We start from the raw sequence: 17016 nt of genomic DNA, 5'->3' as shown, positions 1-17016 counted from the left end.
ATCTCCCCTTATCTTTCGCTATACATTTGATCATAAAAAGGAAGTTAAAAAAAGAAGTAAATTTGTATTTGAAGCAAGTTTATATCATCTGTCTGTCGAGCTATCTATATATCTATCTATATATCTATCTATATATATATATATATATAAGAATGTCAATTGTTAACTTTTTGGGAAAATTTAACATTTAAAATTTAATTTAAAATAGCAGAAAAAGTTTTACATTATTCTGTTTTCTATCTGATAAAATTCAGGGTTTTATCTTTCTGGAAAAAAAAAAGTTACTCAGAAATAATGGATTTTAATAAATGTAATTTCGTTTTAAAAAAAACAACAACTTGATTTTTCGGCCATTTTTGGCGGTGTCTATACAATGCTAATCTCCATGCACACATATCTTATGCATTACGCTATATCGGTTGATCTTCTCCATGTCCAAGTTGATCTGCAATAATATAGGAAGAATGTTTTTGCTGGATACACCTGGTATTTTCTAATGCCCCTCGGTGTGCTGGTTTTATGGTTTTCTAACACGGAAATGAAAGCCGGTGTGTTGAGCAGGCGGGGCGTTAAGTGGGGTATGGACATTCGATTTTTTTTTTCTTTCTTTTTTCGAGCGGTTGTTTCGATAACAAAAATTGTTTTATTCATTTTTTAATTTTTTTTGTAGGTTTGTATTTCCGGTTGTCAAACGGTCGACTTACGGAAAAGCCCAGGAAAAAAAGAAACTTGGTTGGCTGAGGATTATTGATTAATAAATGAGTCAGTCAATTAGTAGAATGTTAAAGGGAAAGAAGAAGAAGAAGAAGAAGAAGAAGAAGAAGAATGAGAAGAAGAAGATGAAGAATGAGAAGAAGAAAGAAGAAGAAAAAGAAAAATGAGAAGAAGAAGAGGAAGGAGAAGAAGAAGGAGAAGAAGAGGAAGAAGAAGAAGAATAATGAGGAGAAGAAGAATAATGAGGAGAAGAAGAAGAAGAGGAAGAAGAAGAATGAGAATAAGAAGAAGAAGAAGAAGAAGAAGAAGAAGAAGGAGAAGAAGAGGAAGAAGAAGAAGAAGAGGAAGAAGAAGAATGAGGAGAAGAAAAATAATGAGGAGAAGAAGAAGAAGAAGAAGAAATAGAAGAAGAAGAAGAAGAAGAAGAAGAAGAAGAAGATGAAGAATGAGAAGAAGAAAGAAGAAGAAAAAGACAAATGAGAAGAAGAAGAGGAAGGAGAAGAAGAAGGAGAAGAAGAGGAAGAAGAAGAAGAAGAATAATGAGGAGAAGAAGAATAATGAGGAGAAGAAGAAGAAGAAGAGGAAGAAGAAGAATGAGAAAAGGAAGAAGAAGAGGAAGAAGAAAAAGGAGAAGAAGAGGAAGAAGGAGAAGAAGAGGAAGAAGAAGAATGAGGAGAAGAAAAATAATGAGGAGAAGAAGAAGAACAAGAAGAAGAACAAGAAGAAGAACAAGAAGAAGAAATAGAAGAAGAAAGAAGAAGAAAAAGAAAAATGAGAAGAAGAAGAAGACGAAGAAGAAGAAGAGGAAGGAGAAGAAGAGGAAGAAGAAGAAGAGGAAGAAGAAGAAAATAGAGAAGAAGAAAGAGGAGGTGAAAAAGAAAGAGGACGAGAAGAAGAAAGAGGAGGATGAGAAGAGGAAGAAGAAGAAACATGAGAAGTGGATGATAAATAAGAAAAGAAGAACAGGAAAAAGGAGAAGAAAAAGAAGAAGAAGAAGAAGAAGAAGAATGGGTGAAAAAGAAAAATTAGTAGTAGAAGTAGAAGACGATGACGAATGGGAAGAATGAGAAAAAGAAGATGAATGAGAAGAGAAAGAAAAAGAAATAGAAGAAGAACAAGAGGAAGAAGAAGAAGGAGACGAAGTGGAAGAAAAAAATAAGAAAAAGAAGAAAATGAAGAAGAAATAAGAGAGGGATGAGAAAGAGAATAAAAAAAGAAAAAGAAGAAAAAAAGAAAAAGAAGAAAAAAAAAAAAGAAGAAAACTAACTTGATAAATTATGATGACAAAAGTAAAAGGAAAGAAATGGAAACAGAAGAAAAATTAACATTATCTGCCAGTTGAACTTCGTTCCCCTGACCTGCTTCCTAAATGACTACAACGTGGTCGTCGACAAATCCAATATAAGCAAGTTCTTGTTGAGCCGCCCCATTTAATAATGTAAGAAGAAGAAATTTCAGACACTAACGATCACAACGCTGCTGTCTCAGTGACAACCTTAAACTCAATAACTCTTATCCTCGAATGGCCTTCGGGTCTTGATAAGTGGGTTTTCCCGTGTAAAAAAGGGAAGACAAAGAAAGAAACAGAAAAAAAACAAGAAAAATGTGAGGAAGGAGAAAGACCAGACAAGATCAAAGGTAGAAGAAGAGGAAAGAAAAGAAGGAGAAAAAGAAGAAAGAATAGAAGAAGAAGAAGAAGAAGAAGAAGAAGAAAAAGAAGAAGAAGAAGAAGAGGAAAGAAAGGGGAAAAGAAGAAGACGAAGAAGAAGAAGAAGAAGAAAGAGAATAAAAAGAAAAAAGGAGAAGAAGGAAAAGAAGAAGAAGGAGAAGCAGAAGAAGAAAGAAAATGGGAAGAAGAAGAAGAACAACAACAACAACAAAAAGAAGGAGAAAAAGAAAGAAAGAAAGGAAAGGTAAGAATAAGAAAAAGGAAAAGGAGGAGAAGAAGAAGAAGAAGAAGAAGTAGAAGAAGAAAGAAAAGGGCAAAAAGAAAAAGAAGAAATAAAAGGAGAAGAAGAAAAGAAGAAAGAAAAGAAGAATAAAATAAAAAGAAAGATGAGCAAAAATAATAGAAGAAGCAAAAACGAAGAAGAAAAAATATTACGATGGAATAAAATAAAGAAAGAAAAATGTAAAATAAAAAAGGAAAATGGCTACGGAAATAAAAGGTGAAAGAAATGGTTATTGATAAACTACGAAGAAAAGGAATAGAGAGAAAAAAAGAAAGGAAAACAGTAATAATAATAGTAATAGTATTAGTAGTTGTGGTGGTAGTAGTAGTAATTATAATAGTAATAGTATTAGTGGTAATAGTATAAACGCACAAAAAGCAAGAATAGGAAGATACAATAAAGGAAAACAGTAGTAGTAGTAGTAGTAGTAGTAGTAGTAGTTTTAATACCAGCAGTAGTAATAGTATCTGTAGTAGCACCAGTAATAAAAGTAATACTAGTTGAAGTAGTAGTAGTAGTAGTAGTAGTAGTAGTAGTAGTAGTAGCCGTGGAAAATGAAAGAAGGAGAAAGAGAAAATAGAAAGAAAGGATAAAAGAGAGCACAGAAATAAAAGGTGGAAAAGCGACCAATTGTTAAGGAAGTGAATGAAAAGAAACGAAAATTGAAAAAAGAAACAAAGGACATATTGGCCAAGAAGAAGACGAAGAAGAAGAAGAAGTAGAAGAAGGAGGAGGAGGAGGGGAGAAGAAGAAGAAGAAGAAGAAGAAGAAGAGGAGGAGGAGGAGGAGGGGAGAAGAAGAAGAAGAAGAAGAAGAAGAAGAAGAAGAAGAAGAAGACGACGACGTCTTACTATTAACTCATAAAGTGAAAATAGCACGATATTTGGCAGAGGGATTGATGGGTCACATAAACGGCGGATTCTTTCTCGGGTCGGGGCCTTGTCGGTCGATGTTCTCGAACATCTCGGCCGGAAATGTTTGTGTGGCGGGAAGAACAACGAAGCTTCACAGCGTCTACTTTCAAGACAAGAAGAAAAGAAATACGAAAATTCCGAAAGAAAAATGCAGTTTTATGACACATCGATTATCAGACAAAGGTCACCGAGTGTCATGATTGGATTTATGTCAATCTCCCCCCACTCTCTCTCTCTCTCTCTTTCTCTCTCTCTCTCTTTCTCTCTCTCTCTCTCTCTCTCTCTCTCTATATATATATATATATATATATATATATATATATTTCCCTAGCTTTCTCTTTTTTTGTCTCTCTTATTTTCTCTCTCTTTCGTTCTCTCTTTTATTTCTCCTTCTTTTCTCCCCCTCTCTCTCTCTCTCAAATTTTCTGTCTCTGATTTCGCTCTTTCTCTTTCTTTCTCGACCTCTTTCTCTCTTCCCCGTACCTTTGTTCTTAGCGGTGTTGTTTTGAAATGTCGCAATGGCGCTGGCTACGCGTTTTTCAGTTAAGGTTATGGATTCCGTGTGAGAAGCGTCAAGTTTAAAAGGAATACGTATTATATACGTTTGAAAGCCGTTACGCTACGGAGGCTTGCTGAGTTTACGGGCTATTTTTATCGCTTTCAATTATGTCCATTTAATTTTTGTTGATTTTTCACGATAATTAAATAGTCATTATTACGAGATCAATAAAGTAGTTTCCCCTTAGAAAGATCACCCATAAATTTTCGACGTAAACAAATATAAATTTCCGTGTGTTTTCCGTGAAGGAAGCATTGTTTGAATTTTAAAATGAAATACGTATAAAATACGTTTATAAGCTAAATTACAAGTCAATGTTATGAAAATACACAAATACTTATTTGTTTATGAATTAATATTTCGGCAATATACGCCATCTTCGGAATTTTATATTTCTTTCTTTTATTTTCTTCGTCATTATGTTAAACGGAAGAAAAAAAAGTTAGTAAAAAGTGTGCGTGTTAGTCTGTCAGAAGCGTTGTTTTAAAATACCGGAAGTATACGCTTAACGCCCGTGACAGGAAAGTTAGAAATGTGTTTTCGGTGATAGATCTGTCGTTTGAATTTGAAAATAAAATACGTATAAAATGCGTTTATAAGCCAAACTACAACGCATAAACAAATATTTATTGCTTTAAAATTAATATTTCGGAAATAGAGACCATCGTCAAGCGTTTTCTTCTGGCATTTCAAAATAACGCTGCAGACAACCCAACACCCGGACTCTTTATTAACTTTTTTCCTCAGTTTGACATCATAGTGAGGAAAAAAAGAAAAAAGAACGAAATATATACAATTCTGCGGATGGGGTACATCGTTGAAATATCAATTTTAAACAAACAATTTTTTTAATTTTATTTTCATAATAATGCGTTGTAACATTATATATATATATATATATATATATATATATATATATATATATATATATATATATATTCAATACAATATATATATATTCGATATATATATATTCAATATATATATATTCAATATATAGATATTCAATACATATATATATATATATATTCAATATATATATATTCAATATATATATATATATGTGTATATACAATACACATATATATATTCAATACATATATATTCATATACAATACATATATATATACACATATACAATATATATATTCAATACATATATATATATTCAATATATATATATATACATATATATATATATTCAATACATACATATACATATATATATTCAAAATATATATATATATATATATATTCAATATATGTATGTATATATATTCAATACAACTTATGACCATTAGGTTTACATGATAGAGTTTCACAATGACACTCAATTTCTCTCTGTCTCACTCAATTTCTCTCTCTCTATCTCTCTCTTTCTCTCTCTCTCTCTCTCTCTCTATATATATATATATATATATATATATATATATATATATATGACTACTTCATATAATCACATAAATTAATATACGAAAGTATAATTTTATGCACAAATTTTATGTATTTACTTACACAGTTCTCAATACATAGGGAGAGCTAGGTTGTAAGCTATCTATCTCTCTCTCTCTCTCTCTCTCTATATATATATATATATATATATATATATATATATAAAAGTGAACGTGTCTGTGTGTCTGTGTGCCCGTGTACATTTTCTACCGCAATAACTCTGTCAATTTTCAGTCTACAGACTCGAAATTTGATATACAGGGTACCGAGATTTGGGAAAATATTTGTAATCCGTTTTCGACAAGAAATCTGGCTGTTAAGGTGTCAAAGTTCAACGATTTGACCTTTGAGAACAACAATTTTGGGTCTAAACACTTGAAATTTTAGATATAAGTTCCTTGGACATGGATCTAACTTAATAACTTGATTTGAGCCCAAACCAATAAATGTTAAGTGGTCATAATAGGAGTCAAAGTTTAAAAAAAAATTGATCACTGCGGTCTCTACCAAATTACTCAGACAATTTCCAGTCTAAACATTTGAAATTTTACATAAAGGGTATTCAGAGATAGGGCAAGCTTTTTAATCGGTTTGGGTCCAAAATTTTTAGTTACCAATATATAAATGTATGTATGTTTGCATGTGTGCCTAAAACTTTCGAGAGAGGCGACGAATTTTCACAAGATCAGATTTGTTTTGAAGGTCGACCTTTCAGAAGATAAATATTGAAAAATTGGCTAAAAGCATTAATATGTTCATCTTCAACTGGGCAGTTTTCCAGAGAGGGTCGCTTTTTTTCGCCGATATATTTGAAAGTCATCCTCTCCTTTCGATTGTCTAGCCTTAATTTAAACATAAGTCACTTCCTGTTTGGCGGTGGTCGTAACAGCAAAGACGTCAAAGGTTTTTCACGTTCTTTTCCTCCTTTGTGGTATGGGTTAGAGCCTGCCTTCGTACTACCACTTTTTTTTTTTGCTCAACATACACATCCAAACACCCGGGCGACGTCGGGCTGAAATGCTAGTATATCTATAAAAGTGAACGTGTGTATCTGTCTGTCTGTCTGTGTCTGTGTTCTGTGTACTCTGTCTATGCAATAACTCGTCAGCCAATACTCAGTAAGAGATGAGTATTGGCTGCCGGGTATCTAAAACGGTCCTAATTATCAGGTTTTAAACCGACGGTACCAATCACTTGTCCTATATAAAAACTTTATGCAAGCAAAATATATATATATAAATATGCTCTTATTTTCGGAGTTTCCTTATAATTGAGCATCCTGCTGGATTTCTTTTTCCAAAGAAAACTAATTATATATATATATATATATATATATATATATATATATATATATATATATATATGTTCACTTTCATGGTTTCTTCTTTAGCGCCTAACACGACATCATTCGCAAATTGCGTAACAAAATATCAAATATTGCTAACATTATAACACACAAGTCGCGTAAAAAATATCAAATATTACTACATTTTAAAACATCTAGAATATTCTTCTGGTCTCTTCCTTGGTTAGTCCTTACGTTATGGTTTGAAAAGGGTCAAGTATAATATTTGAAAACTAAACTGCTTTACGAAAAAAGGCTAAATTCATTAAATTTGCCTATTAAAAAAGCCAATCTGGCTACTCGGGATAAGAATATAAGAGTGACCTCCTCATATCTGAATATTATTAAAATATTATGAGATTATTGTTGCAATTGTGTGATAAGAAACTAAATAATTTCGACGTGCAGCGCTTCTTCACCGAAAAAAGGAGTCAGCGAAACGTTATCCAAAAAGGTAACATTCGAAAGAAACGGGGCAAAATCATTGTCTGTGAAGAGGTTCTAAACTGAAGGAATAAATTAAAGATTGTCTTTCACAATATGGTTGTATTATTTTTTTATTGAACTATGTCATCAGGCTCCTTCAGTCTTTGATAGACTATAGATACCCACGAAGGGGTGCCTGCGCGTGAAATTTTTGTGGCAGGATCTCCAATCACACATCTCCTGAGTGGACATTGTTAAATACCAGAAGCAAGTGAAGTGTACAAGACGGCTGGAAACAAATGCCGAGATAAGCGGAGAGCACACCCAGTTCCTAGAATTCCCTAATGGTCACCCATATGGTACTAACCAAGCCCAACGTTGCTTAACTTCGGTGATCTGACAAAAACCGGTGTGTCAACGTAATTATGTCGTATATATTGAACTATGTAGCACAATAATAAGATAAATTAATAAGTACTCATAATTACGCAAATTAAATTGATATTGAACTATGTAGCACAATATTAATTTGCGCATTTACCAGTACTTATTAATTTATCTCATTTATGTCATTTTTTTGAATGATTATCAACGGATGTTTCATACTCTCATAACCTTATTGCCATCAAAATCGGTGAAATCACCTATTTTTTTTTTCAATCAAATCGATAGATTGCTTGCTCTAGTTGGGGACCCATCGCGACGCATCAGCAGGGAGATTTATATGCCCTCCACAATGACTAAATCCACAATATATTGGAGTCTACATTGCACCGTAGTGAACACATATTATTGATTTAATAAAATTATTTTTATATATAACGGCTTGAATTAAAGTTTACGAAGCCGATGCAGTTTATGTCAGCACAGTTGGGAGAAAGGGAATCATGGAATTGTATTTTCCTGTGTATCCCGTTGCTTACGGCCAAATCACTTCCTGACCATTCAGGTGTCTGTGGGGGGGGGTTAGGAACCACCACAACCGGGGCACTAAGATATTGTGCCACAAAGATATTGTGCCACAAAGATGTGTGTGACAAAGATGTGTGTGACAAAGATGTGTGCCGCAAAGATGTGTGTGACAAAGATGTGCGTGACAAAGTGCATTCCGGACTTTAACGTTCGATATATCAAAAGTGGCTTGCAAAAGTTTATTGAGAATTATGTTGATTATGTAGAAAAACATATCTTCGAGCACAAAAGGTAGCTCGTTGTAATGGTACCTCTCTCGTCTTCGTAACTCTTCAACGTTTTAGTTTCTGTGTTATCAACCATCAACATAGGGCAACTATAGTGAGCACAGACCAGTATCTGAGAAGCTCCCAGAACGACACCCTCTCAATAGTATACGAACATCAAGAGACAAGAGCCAGTTGAACAACATCAGTCACCCAGCTGGCCAAGCATTTTGGTCAGGGCTGTCTCATAGATGAGGATGAAACACCAAACAAGCCTGCCACAGACATAGCAAGAAAGAGCCGGCAGAAATACGGCCAAAAATAGGAGACTTTACTTTTGGAACGGCACTCGTAAATTGGAGGCGACTTAATTTGATTAAACAGTCTGTAATCGTCGATAATCGGTTTTCTTTTTTGAATTTGCATAAAGGTTGTTTCTCAATATTTTGTCATACATTGAGAAACCCAAGCTGTAATCATAATTACGACATATTAGAAAGCTTACACTCATTATCTATACATTGATTAAAGCTGTTTATTCACGTGAGAAGCTCCCAGAACCACACCCTCTCAATAGTATACGAGCATCAAGAGACAAGAGCCAGCAGGACAACATCAGTCACCCAACTGGCCAAGCATTTTGGTCAGGGCTGTCTCATAGATGAGGATGAAACACCAAACAAGCTGCCACAGACATAGCAAGAAAGAGCCTTTACTTTTGGAACGGCACTCGTAAATTTGAGGCGACTTAATTTGATTAAACAGTCTGTAATCGTCGATAATCGGTTTTCTTTTTTGAATTTGCATAAAGGTTGTATCTCAATATTTTGTCATACATTGAGAAACCCAAGCTGTAATCATAATTACGACATCATATCTCTACATTGATTAAAGCTGTTTATTCACGTGCGTTCTCCTCCAAGATCATTGGTTCTTCCAGACTTGATGACAACATACATGTCAAAATAAGATCGGCAAAAATTATGTACGCCGTGTGAGGAAGATCTGCAAAACACAGTTTACAAAAAAAAGAAAATTTAAATAAATAACTACCACTAATTGCTATTCCAGTACTAACATACAGTTTTGACATCATTGACTTGCCACAAAAATACATCAACTGGCTAGGTGTAAAGACACGTAAACTACTAACGCTTCATAAAATAATATATAGAAATCAGTGTCTACCAAAACTGTATTTGTCCAAGGGAAGAGGAGGGCAACTATTGTGAGCACAGGCCAGTATCTTAGAAGCTCCCAGAACCACGCTCTCTCAATAGTATACGAACATCAAGAGACAAGAGCCAGCAGGACATCAGTTACCCAGCTGACCAAGCACTTTGGTCAGGGCTGTCTCATAGATGAGGATGAAACACCAAACACGCCTGTCACAGAAATAGCAAGAAAAGGTGGGTAAAAATATACCGAGACCTTCTAAAGGATGAACCTTGAAGAGTGGGACCACCATCAGCGTGCAAAGTATTTTCTGGGGGAACTCTCCCAGGAATACATAGACAAAGACGGTTCCTTGGACTGGCTCAAGAGAGGAACCCTCCACCACGATTAGGAAAGGGTTATAATGGCTGCTCAAGACCAATGCTCATGACTAATGCATTCAAGAAAATGGCAGGTCGCAGTTATGACAACAAATGCAGGTTCTGCCATACGGAATTGGAAAGAGTGAGTCATCTAGTATCATTTTTCAGGGTTCTTTTGAGGGACGGCTACTGCACAGCGGGACATGATGGAGTATGTAAGCACCTCCACTGAACTATCTGTAAAAAATTAAACATCCAGTCCAGTGTACCAGCAAGTCCTTGGAACATCAACCCGAAATAACAGTTGGAAATGACTTATATATCATACATTACGTGTAATCCCCACAGCCAAGTACCTTGAAAATGCTGCTGTCAAACATGATATAGTCGATTAGGAAAGGGTTATAATGGCTGCTCAAGACCCGGGATTGATGACCAATGCATTCAAGAAGATGGCAAGTCGCAGTTATAACAACAAATATAGATTCTGCCACACAGAAGTTGCAAGGTTCCTTTAAGGGATGGCTACATAACAGCCAGACATGATGGAGTATGTAAGTAACTCCACTGGACCATCTGTAAAAAATTAAACATCCAATGTAGCAGCAAATCCTGGAAATATCAACTTGAAAGAACAGTTGGAAATGACTTTTGCACCATATATTACGACCATGTAATCCCTACAGCTACCTACCTTGAAAATGCTGCTGTGAAACCTAACATAGTTATATGGAATAAGTCAGAGAGAGTTGCAACCTTGGTTGAAGTTGAGTGTTCCTAATGATGGAGGTGTGAACAGAGCTGAAAAGGAGAAACAGACCAAATATCAAGGTCTCATGTATGATATGAAAAGAAACTGGAATCTTAGGGAGATATTAATCATACCAGTTATTATAGGTGCCACAGGGTTTATGAAGGAGAACCTGAAGTCATACCTTAATAATATTTCTGGTGAACCAAGTGCAAAAAAGATCAAAATAATTGCGCTTAAGAGAACAGTAAGGATACTAAAAAGAGCTCTTGGTTGGTTTCAATAAAAAAGCAGGGCAATGTTGGCAGCTGGTTTGGCTGTCCCATACCCAACGTTCCAATCTTCAAAGGAAGAAAATCATCGAAGCACAAAAACTAGGAACTCGAGACTTCTGGAAAATCTACAACAGTGTAGTAAATAATGGGCAATCTACAATTCCCCCACTAACCAAAAATCACGAGGGTGTCTCCTCAGCAACCGACAAGGCTAACATGCTTGCCAATCGGTTTGCCTCAAACTCCACACTGGACCCTTCCAACCACCCCCTACCTGACTTTCCTATGCGGACAGACGCCACGCTAGACGATCTGAAAACCACCCCTGCTTAGGGGCATGCTATCATAAAAAACCTTGACACTTCAAAAGCATGTGGACTCGATCTTATCCCAGCTGTGCTATTAAAAAAGTGCTCAGGCGAAGTAGCTCCAGTTCTCTCCAAACGCTACAACAAATGCCTTAATGAAGCTTGCTTTCCGGGCTGTTATAAAACTGCTTCTGTTATACCAGTATTCAAGAATTCTGGCGAAAGGACTGATCCATCAAATTATCGCCCCATTAGCCTCCTCCCACTTTTCGCCAAATATTTGAGACCTTAATTAACCATGCTCTAGTCCATCACCTTACAGATGCTACACTTCTGACTGACAAACAATATGGATTTAGACAAGCCCGTTCCACAGCAGACATCCTAACTGTAATCTCTGAACGTATATACCACTCACTGGACAAAGCGGGGGAGGGCAGAGCGGTAGCTCTAGATATATCTAAGGCTTTTGACAGGGTATGGCATGAGGGTCTCCTCGGGAAAATAAGATCATACGGTATCACTGGTAGAATACTTAACATAATTAAATCCTTCTTAGACGGTCGTACATCTAAACAATATGATATAAATGCGGTGGTGCCCAAGGGTTCTATCCTTGGACCTCTATTGTTCCTGATATTAATAAATGACCTCCCCGACAAAACTGCCTCTGAGATGGGTATATATGCTGATGACACTACACTCTATGGCAGGCACGACAGGAAGACGAATGAACACATTTCTAAAGAAATGGCAGAAACACTAGAGGAAGACCTCCAATCTGTAGTGGAATGGGGACAAAAGTGGTTGGTCACGTTCAATGCTGCCAAGACTAAACTAGTTTCATTCAATAATTACAAGAAACCGTCTCTACCACCTATAGCAATGGCCAACTACTCTTTATCTGAGAGTACATCTTTCAAACTCCTTGGCCTAACGTTCTAAGGAAACATGAGTTGGAACAATTACATTGAAGGCATTGCCAGGGCCGCTGCAAGAAAGGTGGTCTCTCTATACCGTGCTAGACAACTACTAACACCCGAAAGTATCCTGTACCTCTATAAGGCCACCATTTGCCCATGTATGGAGTATTGCTGTCAAATCTGGGCTGGTGCACCTGCTACTAGTCTCTTGCTCCTTGACAAGGTTCAAAAGAGAGTCGCAAACCTGATAGACCCTGAACTGGCATCTAAGCTTCAGCCTCTGTCCCATCGACGAAATGTTGCCTCCCTCTGCCGTTTCTAAAAGTATTTTAGTGGTGAATGCTCTGACGAACTGCAATCACTTGTGCCCCCACGACGTGAGCACCCTCGACAAACCCGACAGGCTGCTAAATCCCACCCCACACTGTAGAGATCCCCAGATGTAAAAGATCTTTTTACTCCAATAGTTTCTTCCCCAGAACCGCTAGACTCTGGAATTCCATTCCAGGTCCCTACTTCCCCAACAGCACTGACGTGCAGAAGTTCAAGTGTAACGTGAACCGACATCTAGCTGCCCAAATCCCTACATAGTACCCCAGTAGTTGTTGCCCCTGATAGTAGCCCCCTACACCAAAGTGGCAATTTGCCTTGTATGGGGTGAAAATGTAATATATATATATATATACATATATATATATATATATATATATATATATATATATATATACATTTAATTACACTTTCAAAAAAGATACATAGAAAGAGCTGCATGCTAGCATATTTCAAATCTATGGTAAGTGAAAACTAATAATATCAACTATAATTCATGCATCAGATTTAGAGTAAGATTTATATTAAGCTAAAGGCTTCATATTATAATCTATATATCTATAAAAGTTAAATTTCGTGTGATTGTGTGTCTGTCAATCTGTGTGTATTTGCTTACCAGACTACTCTGTCAATTTTCAGTCTACAGACTCAAGATTTAACATAAATGTATCGAGATTTGGGAAAATCTTTTTAATCAGATTTTAGCCAGAAATTTGGCTGTCAAGGGGTGAGAGTTTAACGATTTGGCATTTGAAAACTCTACCAAACTCCTCCGCTAATTTTAGGTCTAAACACTTGAAGATTTAGATGTAGATTACTTTAATATGGATAAAACTTTTAATTAAATTCAATTAAGGTTAAAGCTGGAGTCAAAGTAAAAAAACAAATTAACCTCTGCGGTCGCTACAACATTACTCAGCCAATTTTTGGTCCAAACATTTGAAATTTTACATAAAGTGTATTCAGACATGCAGCAAGCTTTTAAATACGTCTTTGGGCGAACATTTGGCTGCCAAGGGGTCAAAATTGAAAGCGTGTACCTTTGCAGACTCTACCAAATTCCTCCGCCAATTTTGGATCTAAACACTTGAAATTTTAGATGTAGGTTACCTGGATATGAGTTAAACTTTTTAATATATATACATACATAAGCACATAAAGTTATGAACAGTACATAGGGCCCGAGCAAAGCCAGGCTGAACTGCTAGTATATATATATATATATATATATATATATATGTGTTTTTTTTTTGTCTGGTAGTCTCCCTTCTTCTGCAGCCTTGGACTCTGCTATTGGCCAGCATTTGGTTGACAACCCGTGCTGTGCCGATAGATATAAAATAGAATGGTTCGAAGTGCTACATAGAGCGGACTCCAGAAACAATTTAAAGATTTTGGAGTCTGTCTCCATTGCGGTGCGGAAACCTTCTTCATCTAACTCATTGTTTCTCTTTGGGGAACTTTGTATCTTTTCTCCCGTTTTTTTTCCCCCTCGTTGTGCCATTATTTTAATCATTTTTTTAAACGTTAATAAACTTTATTTTAGTCTCCCCATATTTTTGCCACATTCAATAGTTGCCCATCAGAACTCTTTACTTTCGACATAGTATTATTATTTTTACGCTATCGATTTTCTCCTGATGAGATGATAGTTGAAAGAGCTCTCGAGAGACTTCCGCCCATTATATTTAAAACTGTATATATATATATATATATATATATATATATATATATATATATATATATATATATATATATATATATATATATATACAGAGAGAGAGAGAGAGAGAGAGAGAGAGAGAGAGAGAGAGAGAGAGAGAGGGCGACTAGCAGATCAGTCCGGACTGAACTGCTAGTCTAATATAAGACATGGTCGTTTTCAATCCAACGTAAACAAACTCTAGTGGAACCGCTGTTTTAAATATTTAGGTTTTACCAAGTTTCAACCAATTCATACGGTCTTGTATGACCGTCAACCTGACAAACTCACTGATTCTTTTTATTACCAAAACTAATTTTCTAAGCATGGATGTTATTCTTATAAAAGATCAGTGGCGTAATGGATAAGGTGCCATGTTAAATTGATTCTAAATTACTTCAACCCTCAGTGTTTGCAAAAAAAAAAAGTCCCCGCAATTGTTACAAAGAAATCACCACATATCAAGGCCCGAAGGCCACTCAAGGATAAAGGTTAATGAATGTAAGGTGGTAGTGTAGTAACCATTAACGGCGTAAATTGGGAAAAATTTGATTATTTAAAGAGACGGCTCATAAAGAACTTGTTTACATTGGACTTGAAGGCTACCATGTTGTATTCAACGGGGAAGCAGGCCAGCGGAACAGTGTTCCACAGGCGGACAGATTGTGGAAAGAAGCTTTGTTCATGGAATCTGCGTTTAAATTTAAGCACAGATAGAAGGTGGGAGAAATCATGTATAGTGGTTGTAGCTAGTCGAGTGTTTAGTCGAAAGTTTGGCAAGGAGTGACCATAGATAGAAGTTCAGTCGAGCACTTGCCATGAAAATAACGATAGAGCAGAGACAGGCTCGCACCGGCTCTTCTCTGGGAAAGAGGTTGTACGGAAAAGGAAAAAAGTATAAGTTACACTGTTCCGCTGGGCTGCTTTCCGGTTGAATATAACATAGTAACCTGCAAATCTAATGTAAACAAGTTCTTGATGATCCGTCCCCATAAATAATCAAATTCTACCCAATTTACACCGTTAATGGTTACTACGCTATTACAAATGTTTATTAACCCTTATCCTCGCGTGGCCTTTGAGCCTGATAAGTGGTGACTCGCAAGTAAATAAAAAATGATATAAAAAAATCAAATGTTGCCGAGAATATATATTCGGATAACACTAAAAATGTGGAGGAACAAAAGATTAAAGCTCAGTCGATCACCTTCCAGAGAAATAAGGATAGCGCAGAAAGCGACTAGCAACATCATTGTTTTTATTTTTATTTATTTATTTATTTTTGATAAAGTGCCTATAGAGCACGCATTAGAGGTTTGAATAAATTTGTAAGTGCTAACAATTACGTTGGGTATGCATCGCTTTACTATGTAAATAGCTATATAAGTTTCGGTGAAAAGAAAACTATTGCTCAGATTAGGGGAAAGCTATGTCCGCAAATGATGGAGGGTTGTTAACTTGAGACCCTGATAATAACTATAAACAGCTGCAATGAATTATTTTGGCACGCGCCGACGGATTGCTTCGTTTTGGAAGGAACCAAAGACTTTTTTCTTTTCAAAAGCGTATCGTAGGCGGAATCACAGAAACGGTTTAAAGTTAAAAGTTTGGCAAAATCTGAGCTTAAACATACTTCAAACAAAAATAAACATAGGGTTAGTTTTAGGTTTAAATTAGAGAAAGACTTAGAGAAAAGGGAAAGAGTTAGTGTTACGGAAAGGGTAAGCGTAAAGTAAGGGTTAGGTTAGGGTTTAGTTTAGATGAGAGAGAGAGGAGTAGGTTTAGGGTTAGGGTTAAAGTTACGGAAAAGTTTAGGGTTAAGGAAAGGATTCGGGTTAATATTAGTGTAAGGTTTAGGGTTAGGGTAAGGGTTAGAGTGAGGAAAAAGGTGGGAGTTCTGGTTAGGGAATGGTCAGGGTTACGGTTATGGTTGGGTTTAGATTAGGGAGATGGTTACATTTAAGGAAAAGCTTAGGGTAAAGTCAAGTGTTCGGGTTAGTTTAAGTGTGAAATTTAGGGTTAGGGTTAATGTTTAGGTTAGGGTTAGGGTTAGGGTCAGGGTTAAGATTCGGGTTAGTGTTAGGGTTAGGTTTAGGATAAGGGTGAGTGTTAGAGTTAAGGAAAGGATGAGAGTTCGGTTAGGGTTAGGGTTAGGGTTAGATTAGATAGAGCGTTAGGTTTAGGTTAGGGAGACGGATAAATTGAAGGAAAAGGTTAGAGGTAAGGCAAGTGTTCGGGTTAGTTTGTTAAGTTAATGGGTTAGAGTTAGGGTTAGAGTTAGGGTTAGGGTTAGTTAAGGGAGAGGGTTAGAGGAACGCCTTGGTATTAGTGAATGAATCCAAATTGAGAGCACATCACATTAAAAAGATAAATACCTGCATTCTGTTATCCGGAATTGTTTCGGGCAACCAGAAACAGGATCAACTGGGGAGAAACGCGACCCTTGTGTGGCTTCCATTAGAACGCTAAGGGCACTATTTTTAAATTATTTTTTGGTCTACTGACTTAGTCGGATTTGGACCTTAGAATGCACCCTTGTCCGTTCGTCCGTTCGTCCGTTCGTCCCCAAATTTCTCTATAACTACTCATTAAATTTTTCTGAAATTTTTCATGAAATTACACCTAAGCAAGGGAGAAAATGTAACATTC

The sequence above is a fragment of the Euprymna scolopes genome, chromosome 40 (genome assembly GCF_053919585.1).
Source record: "Euprymna scolopes isolate OS-2025 chromosome 40, ASM5391958v1, whole genome shotgun sequence".
In the NCBI taxonomy this organism is placed as follows: Eukaryota; Metazoa; Mollusca; class Cephalopoda; order Sepiida; family Sepiolidae; genus Euprymna; species Euprymna scolopes.
Note: the sequence above shows the minus strand (reverse complement) of the source record.